The 13,781-nt window shown below is 34.6% G+C and overlaps 1 long non-coding RNA gene across 1 annotated transcript; it reads left to right on the top strand.

Moving 5' to 3' along the window:
• Positions 1-7,333: 7,333 nt before the first annotated feature.
• Positions 7,334-8,100, top strand: LOC145728507 (uncharacterized). The gene is made up of 2 exons (XR_014178099.1): positions 7,334-7,590; positions 7,651-8,100. It is a non-coding gene; the product is annotated as an uncharacterized LOC145728507 (long non-coding RNA).
• The last annotated feature ends 5,681 nt before the right edge of the window (positions 8,101-13,781 follow it).

Raw genomic sequence — 13,781 nt, 5'->3', positions numbered from 1 at the left:
ATTTCTAAAACTTTTACATATACGGGGACATTATTTACCGATCTAAATTCAGAGCAGAAGTCGGTCTTTGACACTTTTTGCACCGGCACACCAAGGAACATTTCCAATTTTCAGAAAACACTACATATGTGGGCGATGCGTTAATTATGTCTAACCTAATATTTGCAGCAATATCACTGATGTCATTAAACACCATGGTTAATATGCCATTCTCACCACCGCCGACCTTTTTTAACTCCTTGACATAATTCTTTCACTCAGACATTGTTATGTTATCAAACTTATTTAAGATAACTAACATCAAATACTTCTCTTATCAGTTCATAAAATGGGTTACTAAACCATGTTTTGATTCTAAATTCAATGATATTAGACACTTTTCGAATAAGTAAAGTCTTTAAAAAAGCCAATAACTAAACACTATTTATATAAGACAGCATTCTGAGAGATTATAAGAATCAAACACTATCTAGACAGTTGATACAGATTTTATGAGTTTAAGCCGTTTGACCGCATTATTAAGACAGAGTACGTTGTTTTTCTTGTCTGGTTGGAAATTCCTGCCGTGTAAAATATATTGCTCGCAATGCCCAAAAATTATTTTAGTCTATTTGGAGAGAAGCCGTTGCTGATTACCATTATTAAAACGGCAATCAGACTGTGACCGTAAATGATGTTTAATTTGGAACCATGCCCCGGAAGAAGAAACTCACTCGTATTAATATTTTTGTTTTGGTGTCGGATGCATAAAAAATTAATGTTTTTGAGCTCGAGTTTATTGACCGGTGAAGAAGGATTTTTTATTTGTACACTACATTTTGCTGTTAGACAGTTGCTGTGAAGGATTGAATGTGTTAATGTTCTACTACTTTATTAGAAAAAATATTTTGCTCACGTGTCTACAACCGGATCTGAACGTAATGCATCAGGAACTCCAAACACCATAAAACAGCATGATCAATGCATGTAATCATTAACGCCAAAGTACTGTCCATCTTTAGCTGTTCAATATTTTAAAACACAATCTTCTAACGTCAAGAATTGATTGCAGGTAATTAAGAGAGCTCAACCCGTCACCTTGATCTAAATCTGTCCATTTCGGAGGTATAACCTAAGAATAATTCCTCTAGACGCATTTTGCACGCCACTTAAAAATCCATTAGGTTACGAAATAAGGCCTCAGAAGTAATAACATATCAGGGAATGGTCCAATACGTATAGCTTTGTTTTACTGTTATGTAAAAAAATACGGCCATATCCGAGGCAACTACTTCAGTTCGCAATTCGCTTGAACAGAAATAAGAACTTGCAAATTGCCTTTTTTAATAGTCTTACACACAAAATACTAAAGAAAATACTTTTTTAAAAATCCATTGTTCTTTTCAACAGCGTTTTCTTCAGCAATTTGACCTACTGCCAAATCATTATCTGATTCTTAATCTTTAAAGTTTATTAAGAAGCCATAGTGTACCAATCTAAAACAATTTCGTTCATATTATGTTTGGCTAGTCGAGTAGAAATTGGTTGTGTGAGGCATATTGTTCTTTGTTAAAGAACTAGAAGTATGAATAGTGGATTTTTGATTTAAATGACTTTCATTTTGTTCTTAAAAATGTCTATTAAATTTATCGGATGAAATAGAAATTGATTATGAGTTTCAAATGGATAGTTGTATTTCTTTTTAGTGTTACGAATAATGTTACAAACAATCATATGTTGAGTTTTGTTACTCAAAATAACTAATCTTATGTTTTACTAAATTTAATCATTATACGCTTGCCTGTCTCTTCAAACTCAGAAATAAATAAACACTTTAAAAGTGGCAGCAAAACCTTATACGTAATACGTTATTTCACCACCTTCACATTCAAAAATAATGGATAACGGCTTTAACGTAACTTTACGGACTATAACGTGTACGTTATACGCAACCCGCAAACAGGTTTCTGTCAATCATCGTTGATTCATGTCATTTTTCTAACAAAACATGGAACAATCAGATTTCAAACTCCGCTTTAGATTTACGAAGCGTTTGAAATGTGGATATAGTGACGAATATTGGGGATTTCCTGTGTGGAGAGAGTAACCAACGTGGAAGTGATGAGACGTATGCATAAGTAGAGAGAAATAATTGCAACAATACAGAGAAGCAAATTGGAATTTATAAGACCTATGAGGGGAAAGAAATATCAAATATTACATTATGCACAGGAAAATTCAAGAAAATAGATCCATAGAAAGTCCCTGCCACAGACTGGCAGGGCTCAATATGCTGATTGCAGACTCAGATGAATCGTGGGGTCATCTCGGAGGCTTTGAGGGAGTGCCCGGAACTGTTGATAAAGCAGGATTGGGTGCCTCCGACGCTTCTGACCAGCGGACCTCTAAAGTTTGTAGTACTCGAGAGGGAAGACTGGGAATTCTCTCGAAACTTTATCCTCCTGTCGAATGGAGACGTCTGGTTTACAGATGGATCCAAAACCGTGAGGGGTGTGTATGGTGCGACCTGGGGGACGAGGCTTAGCTTCCCTGTAGGCTGCCACTGTACCATCTGCCAAGCCGAAATCTTCGCGATCATCCGATGGAAGGATATATTTATCTGTACGGACAGCAAGGCAGCAATGGCTGCGTTGAAAGCTGATTCAACGACGTCTGCGCTGGTGCTGGAGTGTAAGAAGACATTCCTGTCGCTCACGCGGATGGCCAAGCTACGTCTAACTTGGGTTCCAGAGCACTCCGGTGTTAGGGAAAACGAGGAGGCGGACAGGCGCCAAAGAGAGACCCGAAGGACCCGAACCTATTGTAGGACTAGCCGGCGCGGTCGGATTGTAGATCGTATCTTCTGGCGAAGATCCGATATTGCAGTCGCGATGTCTCATGAGCTTCTTTCCAAAAAACAAGTTGAAGTCCCTGATGGAATTATTCAGAAAGGAACCTCAGATGTGTGACAGGACTTCTCACGGGTCATTGTCAGATGAGAAGACACACGCACCTTCTGGGTCGGTTACAGGATCCGGAATGTCGCTTGCGTCTGGAAGACGAGGAAATTTCGATACACGTTCTCACACAGTACCCGGCACTTGCGACGATCAGAACCAACAGAATCAGCCACCGAACTGGAGAGGTACTAGCTTGTGATGGGTCACAATGGGCCCGGCTAGCAGCCTAAGAACAATATCATCATCATCCATAGAAAGAGATGAAACTATGGCTGAAAAGCCACGGAGTCGTTAAAGGCGGGTTCTCACCTGTCAGTATCGCTGATACAGTGTGACTATTTTGATTGAAAATGTGTTTATTTTCATTAAAAATGATCAGTAAATTCGTAGTTTCAGTAAAAATCAAAACTAGTTCTACTTGTGAACTGATTCGGCAATTCAGACTGAACACTGAAAAGTGTGAATCAAGCGCCGTTTATTAAAAATGATTCATCCAAACTGCCACGTGGGAACCCGGCTTTAGATGCAGTAACAACAAATTATAATATTTAGAACAGCGGTCTCAAAAGTAAAGATCGTCCTCGTGGTTGCCAACCTTCGAAACGAAGACGGCACCTAAAAAAGAAGATTCAAGCCCAAAACCAAGTAATGCAAATTTTTTGCTAATTTTGACAGACCTGTGTAATTCATGTCAAGTACCATCTCCCAAAAAAACTGTTAAAAATCAGATGTTGTACAATTACTACTTTCGCATGTTAAAAATATTGAAAATGTATACTCTACTACTAGCTTAATATTTAATTAGGTGTTCAGGAAATCTTGGAACTAGCCGCAATAATGCTATAAATTTCACAAGTAATAGCCCATTGCTTCTCTCCAAATGGAGTTTAAAGACGGTTTAACTTCGAACTAACAATGTGCGAAAATCACAGCTTCAACGCAACCAAGTAATAGCAATTATTCATACATAGTTTATCACACACTAAAAATCAATGTTGGCGATGTCCTCTCAGTTTGTTGTACAAAATGCGTTTTCCTTTGAAGGCGTTTTAAAATATCTTCATTCGCATCTGCACGTCTTGTGCGTATTGTACATTTTGATGTATGGCTAAAATTTAAAATATTATTGTCGTTTCGCAATAATTATAAACTCTAGCAATGTTTAATTTGTCGAAAACGTTTGCAGCGATCGATAGTGCGATTTCAATGGTGTTTCGTAGAAGGCGAAGTAACGTTATAGACCAAAAATCTCTGAACGCCTCGGCCGCAGATCGTTTTTATATAGGAAGATGAAAGAGCTCGTCGATTTTAAAATGTTTACGCTCGTGTACGCTTTCTAGGGAATTCTGTGAATCCACTTTTTTACAAATTTTTATTCTCGAGAAAGCTGTTTTACTAAATGATCTAGGTTAGGTATTATATTGACTATCTGAAACAGCGAAGTTTGGTAACGGATTTTTTTACAACCGACGGAGAAATTTATATTAGTGGGTTATTTACATTAAAATTTGAATGATTGGATGTGAAGAGAATTGGTTTTTTAAATTTAAATGTATTATACAAATCGCTCCAGTTAAAACAAACCATCATGATTAGTTACAATTCTGTGAAGTTAAAAAAAAACTAATACATTTCAAATTCATTATTTTTATTTGCATAATTAAATTTCACTTTACCAAATGCTTTTTAGTTTAGAAGCCTCTTATTTGAGCTCTCCACCAATAAAGTCGAAATACAGGTAGCGGTCTACCATAATAATTTTACATCTGGTTTTACATACCTGATGTGTAGTTTTTTTTAAAGTTTTATAACAATAAATTAAACAAAAAAAATTTTCTAGGTCCACGGTACGATTGTTTTAAATGTGATGATGATTCGATATCACCCATATATCTCTCATAGATCAAAAGACGTAGTAGCACGATATTGCACCAAATCGTATAGTGTATTTAGAATAAAATCTCCTATTGCATAACTGCTTATCATTTTTTTCGATAAACTTTTACCTATAAATTTCTATATTTTTGAAATAAATCTTTAGCTACACTTTCATAGATTATGTCCTGATTTCATGCTGTTGAGTAAACTCTTAGTTATCAAAATCAGACTACTGGTTAATTAGGTGGTTATAAGCAAAAAGTAGGGTCCTTCTAAATGCTATAAGGATTTTCATTACGCTTTATTTCACAAAAAAAAACATTGGTAGAAAATTTATCATATACTTAAGAATTCAATAGTAATCATAAATATTTTATTAACGTCATATAATTTGTACAACAAACCTGTCCAAACATGTATCCTTAATTAATCACACAACTATGTCGACATAAAACCAACAAAAATTCTTATTCATTCGTCGAATAACGACAACGCGACTATATGTTTAGTTATTTTTATAACACCCTAAGAATAATGGGCTCTCAGTCTTCAAGTCATCACACACTTCGCACTTTCTTTTAAATTGGACTATCAAGCACTAACCTAGGCAGCATAGTTAAAGTTGACTTTTCACCCGAATCAACAGCACTATTGTCCACTTCTAAATTAAGAAACACTCGTTTTGTTTACGAACTACCTGTTTAAGATGTCTAACTGTTAACTTCACGGTGATAATTATTGTTTTGCCGTATCTAGCACAACGGATATAGACGCGGTTAGAAAAAAGAATCTTCAATATTGGAATATCTTATGTGTTGTTGTTGTCCTGTATTGAATATTCATTTGATATTATAACTTTAAAGAATGAAATTTGAATGATGTAGAAAGTCTAGACTCAAGACAAAAGTAGTAGAGATTTGAAGTTAAAAAGAAGAATTAATATTCTTCTTCTTTTTTGACTGCCTATTAACGGAAGTTAGCTCACCAATTGATTTAATTCCATTGCATTGTCTGATATTTCGAGTTGTTTTCGCCATATTCCTTGTTTTTTATCAATTTTGCTTTCCAAAATCAATTAGTTTTCCACATTTTATGTTTCAGTATGCCTGACTAACACTGTGCCATTTCTATTCTGCTTCCTGAGTTCCAGTCTGAGTGAAGCCAACATCCTAAGTATCTAAGTAGTAAGTGTTTCTAAATGGATGTTTGTTTCTGCTGATTATCACAAATTTAGTTTTATTATATAACTGGACATTGACTGCCCTTTCTTTACCGGTTCCGCTTCCTCCTTGTCCTTCTGCTGGTGGATTGGTGGAGACCCAAATGGATTTGGTGGAATCCCTAAATCCTAAATCTAATCTCCCTGTCATTGTCGTGTGTCTCATTAGCTTCTACTTCTATCCAGTCATCTCAGAATTGTTGTACTAACGATTTCTTTTATTTTTGATACAATATTCTATTTAACTGGTTTAAATGTCTCACACATTAAAGTTGCTTACCCGTTTCGTGCTACTATCATTCCAAATATCTATTGCTTTTTATTTGGTTTCCTATAATGGTTGCCCCTAGTCATACTTTTTCTGTGTTTTTCAAGCACTATTGACTGTTTGAGCAGTATCAGGTCAAGTGCACATTTTGATCTTGAAAGTTTTGACTCCATTTTCTGTTACTCTATTCTGAAGTTGCATGCCTGTAGCAGAGGTAATGTGCCTTAGTATACATTACATAGTTTTTATGTCATATGACCGTTTGACAATTTATTCCTGGCTTTTCAAAAATACTTATTTCCATCACGTGACTGACCTTCAAAGGTTCTTTCCATTACCATGATATCGTCAATATAAACAAGGTCAGTCTTCCAGTTAAGACCGCAAAGCACAACTTTCATCAGCCTTTCAAATGTAGCAGAAGTATTACAGTATTACATTACATTTAAGTCTAAAGAGCATCACATTCACAAACGGTACAACCCATTTTCTATTTCATTTTGCTAATTACTTATCAAATCTTTCCAAGCCACTTTCCTAATTTATCACAAACTGTTTGTTGTTCGCATTTTTCTTAAAAAACTTAAAAATGTCAATAATACTTGCTGGAGGCTACCAAATTCATATTTTTTAACTATTATTCTAATTTATTAGCAACTATATTATCAATTTCCAAAAGGTGCCTTGTTTCGGTTCGCCAAGATGATTGCTGAATGTCCGCTCTCTTGGAAACGTTCGTTTAATAGTCTTCTTTGTGAGAGGAAATGTATTATAATTTTGTTTTTTATAGGAAGATCATTTTTGATGTTCTAACAGGGTAAACAGTCATTTCTTATTACTTCTGGCTGCTTTTCCACAAGTAGTTACTTAGCTTTCTGGTGAATTATCGTATTTCATTGTTGCTAATTGGTTACTCTGTTTCACCTGCTAAAGTAAAGTAACCATACTTAGGTTGTTTTTGTTGAATTTTAGTGAATATTGTTGTAGTGTTCTTTGGGACAAATAATCATTTGTCTCTAATGTATTCAATAGTGTAATTCTCGTAACATCTCAACGGTTTGTTTGCATGAAGCTGTCGATGTTCAGCCTTCAACGCTGTCAGTACCTGACATTCAAAGAAAATTTTTTTTTCTATTTCAGAAAAGTACTGAAATGTTGTTATGCAGATTTTTCATCGTAATTTCAGAAGCCAAAAGAGTTCAAGGTGCACAGGAGTCTGGTTTTCCTGAAATGAGACAGAACAGCAGATATTCCAAAATTAGACGTATTGGTTGTCCATACAATAGGTAAAAAATTGAGGCATGTCATCAAGTACTATGCCTTTATATTCTATTATTTTTTTTTAGATGGCAGGCCTGCTTTGCTTAAAATTTGACATTCAGCAAAAAAACGCTGGGTAATTATTGTGTAAGTTGAGTGCACCAAATGGTTCTTTCCAAATTTATTAATTGAAACATTGTTCTTTTTTGTTTTGTCCTTTCATTGTCCTAATTTTGGTTTTTCGTTTAATTCACAAAGATCAGGCGCTGTGTTAAGTCAGTGTTCAGCCTTATCAATAACATATGGAAATTGGGGAAGAAATGATTCTTAATTTTAAGCAAACTTTGTAGCGCTCTATATTTTAGTACCATTTGCAAACCACGCCTTCTCCACTTTTGCTGGCGGCAATCTATCCTGGTTCATTTTTGGTCAATTGATGGAATAATTTTGAATAAATAATTAATTGAACTGTATGAACAAAATCTACTTAACCATGCCTTACATCTATGGTGAATATTAATAAATCGGTAAGACAATCACTTTTTTCAATAGATATTAAGGGCCAGTAAGTTTACTTGAATGAATAATAATTTTTTTTTAAGAGTTTTATTTTATTTTTTTCCTGTTATTATATCCTTAGATTTTTTTCTAGCAAAATTATGACTGTTTAGTTTAATAGGCCATTTTTCCACCAACCAAGCAAAGAACAATACAACGATAAATAAATTAATTTGCGTAGGCAATAAACATTATCTAAGCACTATTAAGCGTATACGGTGGGCTATGGTGCATTATTTATCTGTACATGCGTTAATGGACCAAAACGCTATAATTTACTGGCGATATTTCGAGACTAGGCGGAGCACCTGGTTACTTGAATGGGCATGAGACAAACATATCACTCCATTTACAGAGCTAACCTTAAATTTATCTTCATTCAAACGCAAACTATGTGCAACTAATCCGTACATGAAACGAGATGAAATTTTAACCGCGAATTTTACGTTGTGTCACATGTATGTGGATAGGTGTATGCGAGTCCACCTGTTTGGGTTCCATTGTCATTTAAATACAATATACATACACTTGCAGGTCGTAATTCGTGGCTCATTAAATTGGTGTCAGCGAAACAAACGAATTTGCATAAGTTATTAATTGAGCGTGGATTCAATTTATTGACAATTTTAGTCGGTAAAACCGGTTTAGTTTGGCAGGTTGATTATAGCTTTTTTTGTGAATAATGAGGAAAACTACGAGCCATCAAACATTGGGAATAATATGAGTTGTTAAATGGGATACAATTTTGTTTGAGTACCAAGACTACCAGAGTCACCAAATCCTCAACCTGAAAATTATTTAGGTGGACACGGCTGGACAACAAATCCTGGACCAAAGGAATGTAATATTAGAGGAGGGAATACTTGGAAAATGATTGGAAACGTCAAGGAAAACCAGAAACTCAAATGTGGTTGGTACACCAATGTCAGTGCGTTTGTTTTACTACGGAATAATTTCAAAATTGTATTATGGCGTGAATAGTCAGATATGATACATAATAAAAAAAATTAAGAAAATGACAGTAGTGTATAGACTCATCACCAGCTGATTTTTCGAACCGGATATAGGGACTAAATATCTAGGATTAAAGCAATCATACTGCCTCTAAAAGAATCTGGCTTTAGGAGTCTAAAAAGTAGACATTTTCCACAGACTCGTCGAAAGCCATACAAGACAGCAGCAACCAGAGAAATAGGAATTAGGAATATGTACAGATTCAGTACAGAAGTCCGAGGAGCAAATTTTGACAATAATGACAAATATTGAAAATTTGAACCAACAACCAAAGCCAGTGAAAAATTATAATGAACTTTTCTCGAAAAAAGTAGAATTGTATTGGATTTTTTGATGCCAGATGGTAGACAATAACCTTATTTACGTTTTACTAGTTTTTTAATAGTATATTTCGTTGTGGAAACTATAGTGCATTTTGATTTGACATTGTGATTCAAACAATTCAATATTTATTTATAAAAACTTTCGTACAAATTTGATTAGTCGTAGGACGTCAAGCGGACTTGAACTTAAAATGATCCAAATCGCCTTTGTCCTGTTGAACTGAAATCTTCGTTTTCATTTAGGGTACATTATTCTTCTTTGATAAGATATTTCACCAGGCCAGAAGCCCGAATAGTTCCATTAATTAGATATCAGTGTTTTTAATTAAACATCGAATTTCCGTGCTAATGAATACACAACAAATCTCTTGCGGGGCGACAATCTACAGATGATTGTGGGTGTAAGTGTTCTTTAGTATGCTGCCGTTCGACGTGCACGTATCGCCTAACTGGAGATTATGTCTGGTCTATGAACAAATGCCAAGTCCCTACGCAGTGGTTCGTTAATTTGGAAACACATAAACAAATATTGACCAATGTGGAGGCATCTTAAGAACCAAAATACCGCTAATGCGTGTCGGCAAATATTTGTACGTTTTAATGCGCCAGCGGACCTTATGCAGCAATAATACGAAACCGGATATTTAAGCTCGCGAATGCAAATAGAAAACAAGCAAAAACTGCCACAAACACACAATCGGTGGCATAGTCTTCCTGGACAGTCTTTTAGCACGGTTTGGATTATGTAATAGGTTTATTCTACAATGATTTGTAGGGTGCTAATTGAACGATTCAGTCCATCTAATTCTAAAGAACAACATCAACACACTATATTCTGCACAATATTTGACATAAAATTCCTGTTGGTTTTAAACCACCAAACAGAAACAAACGCAGAATTTTTAAAAACAAAAACTACCGGAAAACTGTATGAAGAATACAATGAACATACACAAATAAAATTCAAGATACCATAGAGTTGTTTACACGGTTTTGTTTTCTTTAATCTCAAAGGTAAGAGGTAGATAACTTGCATGCAGCTCCCTCTGTGCTTCAAAAAAATCCAAAACAAGGCTTTCTTTCTAAGATCCCCTGATCTTCAATAGTCTGATTTTTGCTCAAATTTCTCTTTTTTTAAAATTGACTTTTTTAAGCTCTCTCAAAGTCTCTCTGACAATCAACCACCATAAAAACAAAATAAACCTTTTTTCCCACCTTTTACCTCCACGTACCACCTTTTTCACCTCCTTTGAAGTTCATCAAGTAATACTGTTAATTTTCTTCATAACTACATACAATCCTACTAAAACTAACTATAATGGTAAACACTTGACATCCCTACGAAAATGTACCTTTTCTATAAATTAAATAAATAAATTTTCTTTATTTTCTTGAAAAAAAAATCCTTATTTTCAAGACAGTATCAATTCGATTTTCAAATTTTTACATCTTTCTGGCTCATTTTAATGTTACCATTCTTCCTTTTCCTTCTTAAACTTCACGAATATTGTATAATCCCGTAAACTTAATGACGTATGAAACCACTGCGATTTCAGATAAGCCGAAGGAAAGACGAACTTGATGGGAGAGCTGAACTTGTTATTTCTAACAACAATAGCGCTTTGCCTATCTATTGCAAAACCAGAATATTTTTGTCGTTCGTTAACCAAAGGCAACGCGAAGGAAATGCATTCATTGTTTATATCGCATTTTGTCTACCGATCGTCAACATGTCTTCGTGTAACGTGTATTCGATTCTTGCTGATATATTTTACTAATTTGATCCATAGAGAATAGTTCTTGTTGTTAATTTTGCTATAAATGCTCGTCTAAAAGGGATAGGGAACAAGAGAGTAAATGAGGAAAGTGATGAAATGACTAATTCTGCAAATGAACCGACAACACGTGTTTCTGCTGGTTTACTTCATCAGGCATATAATCATGACATGACAATATTGATTCAAGTTCATCGGATATCGTTACTTCTCTGTATATAAAGATATCAAAAAAAATGTTCAAAAGAAACTTTTATCAAATTCGATTCTCTACAGCAATGAATTTTGCAACAAATGTCAATAAAATTGTGCCTCATCATTGAAATTATTGTATACATTGTTATAATTAACTCATTTCCTGGAAAAGACTATTGCTCGACTTAAATAATATTAATAATCTCAGCCAATAACAATAATAATAATTATTCACTGCATCAATTAGCGACAAGGCGTGTGACAAGGCGTTATGTAATTTGTTATTACAACAACTATTGATATAATTATTGTAGGTATACTTACGGTCGGTAAACAGGTTTGGTGTTGTTTGATTTTGCTGCTGAAAAGAAGCAGATTGACGATACAATTAATGGTAGTGCGCATTAATAACAATTATTGGAAAGCTCGAAGCATAATCGATTAAAGTGGCTTAAATTTTTGACTTGAAACGGAATAACTCAAAAGAGGTTAATTAACGAATTTTGTTCACGTATGTGGTTCGTAATGCCGTTGCTGGTTCTCAGGGTACCAAAAGCCAAATGTTAGTAATAATTACAATAAATTAACTGTTATCTTGGACATTCTGTGACTAAAACTTGCATTTTGATTAGTCACTCGACTTTACAGTGCTGTTACCAAGCAATTGTAACATAACGTAAATTAAAAGTTGGAAATCAAATTTTGCCACGTAATACGACCACGGAAACACGACCATATTCTTGTATTTCGTTTTATTCTAGCGTGAAACTAGTATTAGTATTGGATTTTGTAGGGTAGACCCCTACTGATGCTATTTACGCATTCCACATTGTTGTTGAGATAACTGTAAACTGCTTCACAAAAATAATCGAGACGGCAAAGTATTTAGTCATTTTTGACGCCCTGTATCTTCGAAATGTCTTCAAAAATTTAGTTTTAGTAAAAATAAATAAAAAAGTAATTATTAAGTTTTAAGTAAAACATTTCTTACAACATTAGGTTAGGTTAGGTTCAGTTTAAAGTAAAACATTTCTTACAACATTAGGTTTGCATTTTTATTTTCCAAAATGATGATAAAAGGATGAAAAATTACGAACATTTAGCTGTTTCGATTATTTCGGTGAGCAGTTGAATTGCATTGACATCGCATGATGTATCGGTTGGATCTGCGACGACTAGAGCAGCTATTTTCTTCCATTTTCTTCCAAACATGGACTTAACCGTCGCAGAGTGGGCCATTGTGCCAATTTAACTGGATAGTATACGATCCTTTCCGGCTTTGAAATTGGTCAGTAATATTAATTATAATTAACAGTAATATTAATTATTATACTGATTACTTATTATTCTTTAAGTTGTGCCTGTGTTAACAGTGTGATCATAATAAGGCTCATTTATACTTAAGATTAAACTAACTTTGTTGTAGATACAACAGTTTGCAGTAACAAGCTTTTACACCGTTCTAAAAGCTTTTGAAAGCTTTTAGACTAGTTGATGAGCATTTGGAAACTTTTAAACTGTTCCGAAAGCCTTTGGAAGCTTCTATGCTGCTTCAGAAGAATTTGAAAGCTGTTTTGTAAGCTTCTGGAGTTTCTATAGTGTTTTGGAAGCTTAGACGATTCTAGAAATTGTTAAACGTTCTAAAACGTTCAAAAAAGAGGGAAGGCAGTTACCAAGAGAAAGATCTGTAGAATGTGAGAGGAACCCGCCATTGTCAGCTTCGTCTATCAACACTTATCTTGAGAATTTCGTTCCCTGCTTTCAAGAATTAGGCTCTAGATATATACGGAAGCTTTTAAACAGTTTCAAAGGCTTTAGAAACCCTCTATGCAGCTTCAGGAGCATTTGGAAGCTTCTAGACACTGTTTTGAAAGCTTTTGGAGTTTCCATAGTGTTTTGGAATCGTTTTAATTTTTTTAAGACTGCCTTAGGAGCATTTGATCGTTTTTGAACAGTTTGAAAACCATGGTTCTGGACTGGTTTAGAGGCAACTGGAAGTTTTAGACGGTTCTAGGAATCATATAAGCTAGACTGTTTGTTTTTGAAATTGCTCCGAACTCCTTGAATATTAATAGGAACGGATCCCGACAGTTTTTCTTAATATTTACTTTAACTACTCATAAGCCTCCACTATCAAAATCATAATATATCAAAAATCATTATTACCACTTAGAATTGTCCATGTTTATATAAATATAAATACCCCCATGTATATCTCCAAATGAGTGTTGGTGGAAATAATTAACACAGAAGAGTACAACTTCCTACAACTAATCGAGGAACAAATCGAGAGCAGAATAGGAATTTGGATAAAGAAGATTGTGCTTCAAAATATAAGACAATGGACAAGTT

The sequence above is a fragment of the Ips typographus genome, linkage group LG4 (assembly GCF_016097725.1).
Source record: "Ips typographus isolate SLU linkage group LG4, UJ_Ityp_2.0, whole genome shotgun sequence".
NCBI lineage: Eukaryota > Metazoa > Arthropoda > Insecta > Coleoptera > Curculionidae > Ips > Ips typographus.
Note: the sequence above shows the minus strand (reverse complement) of the source record. Positions and strands in the feature narration are given on the sequence as shown.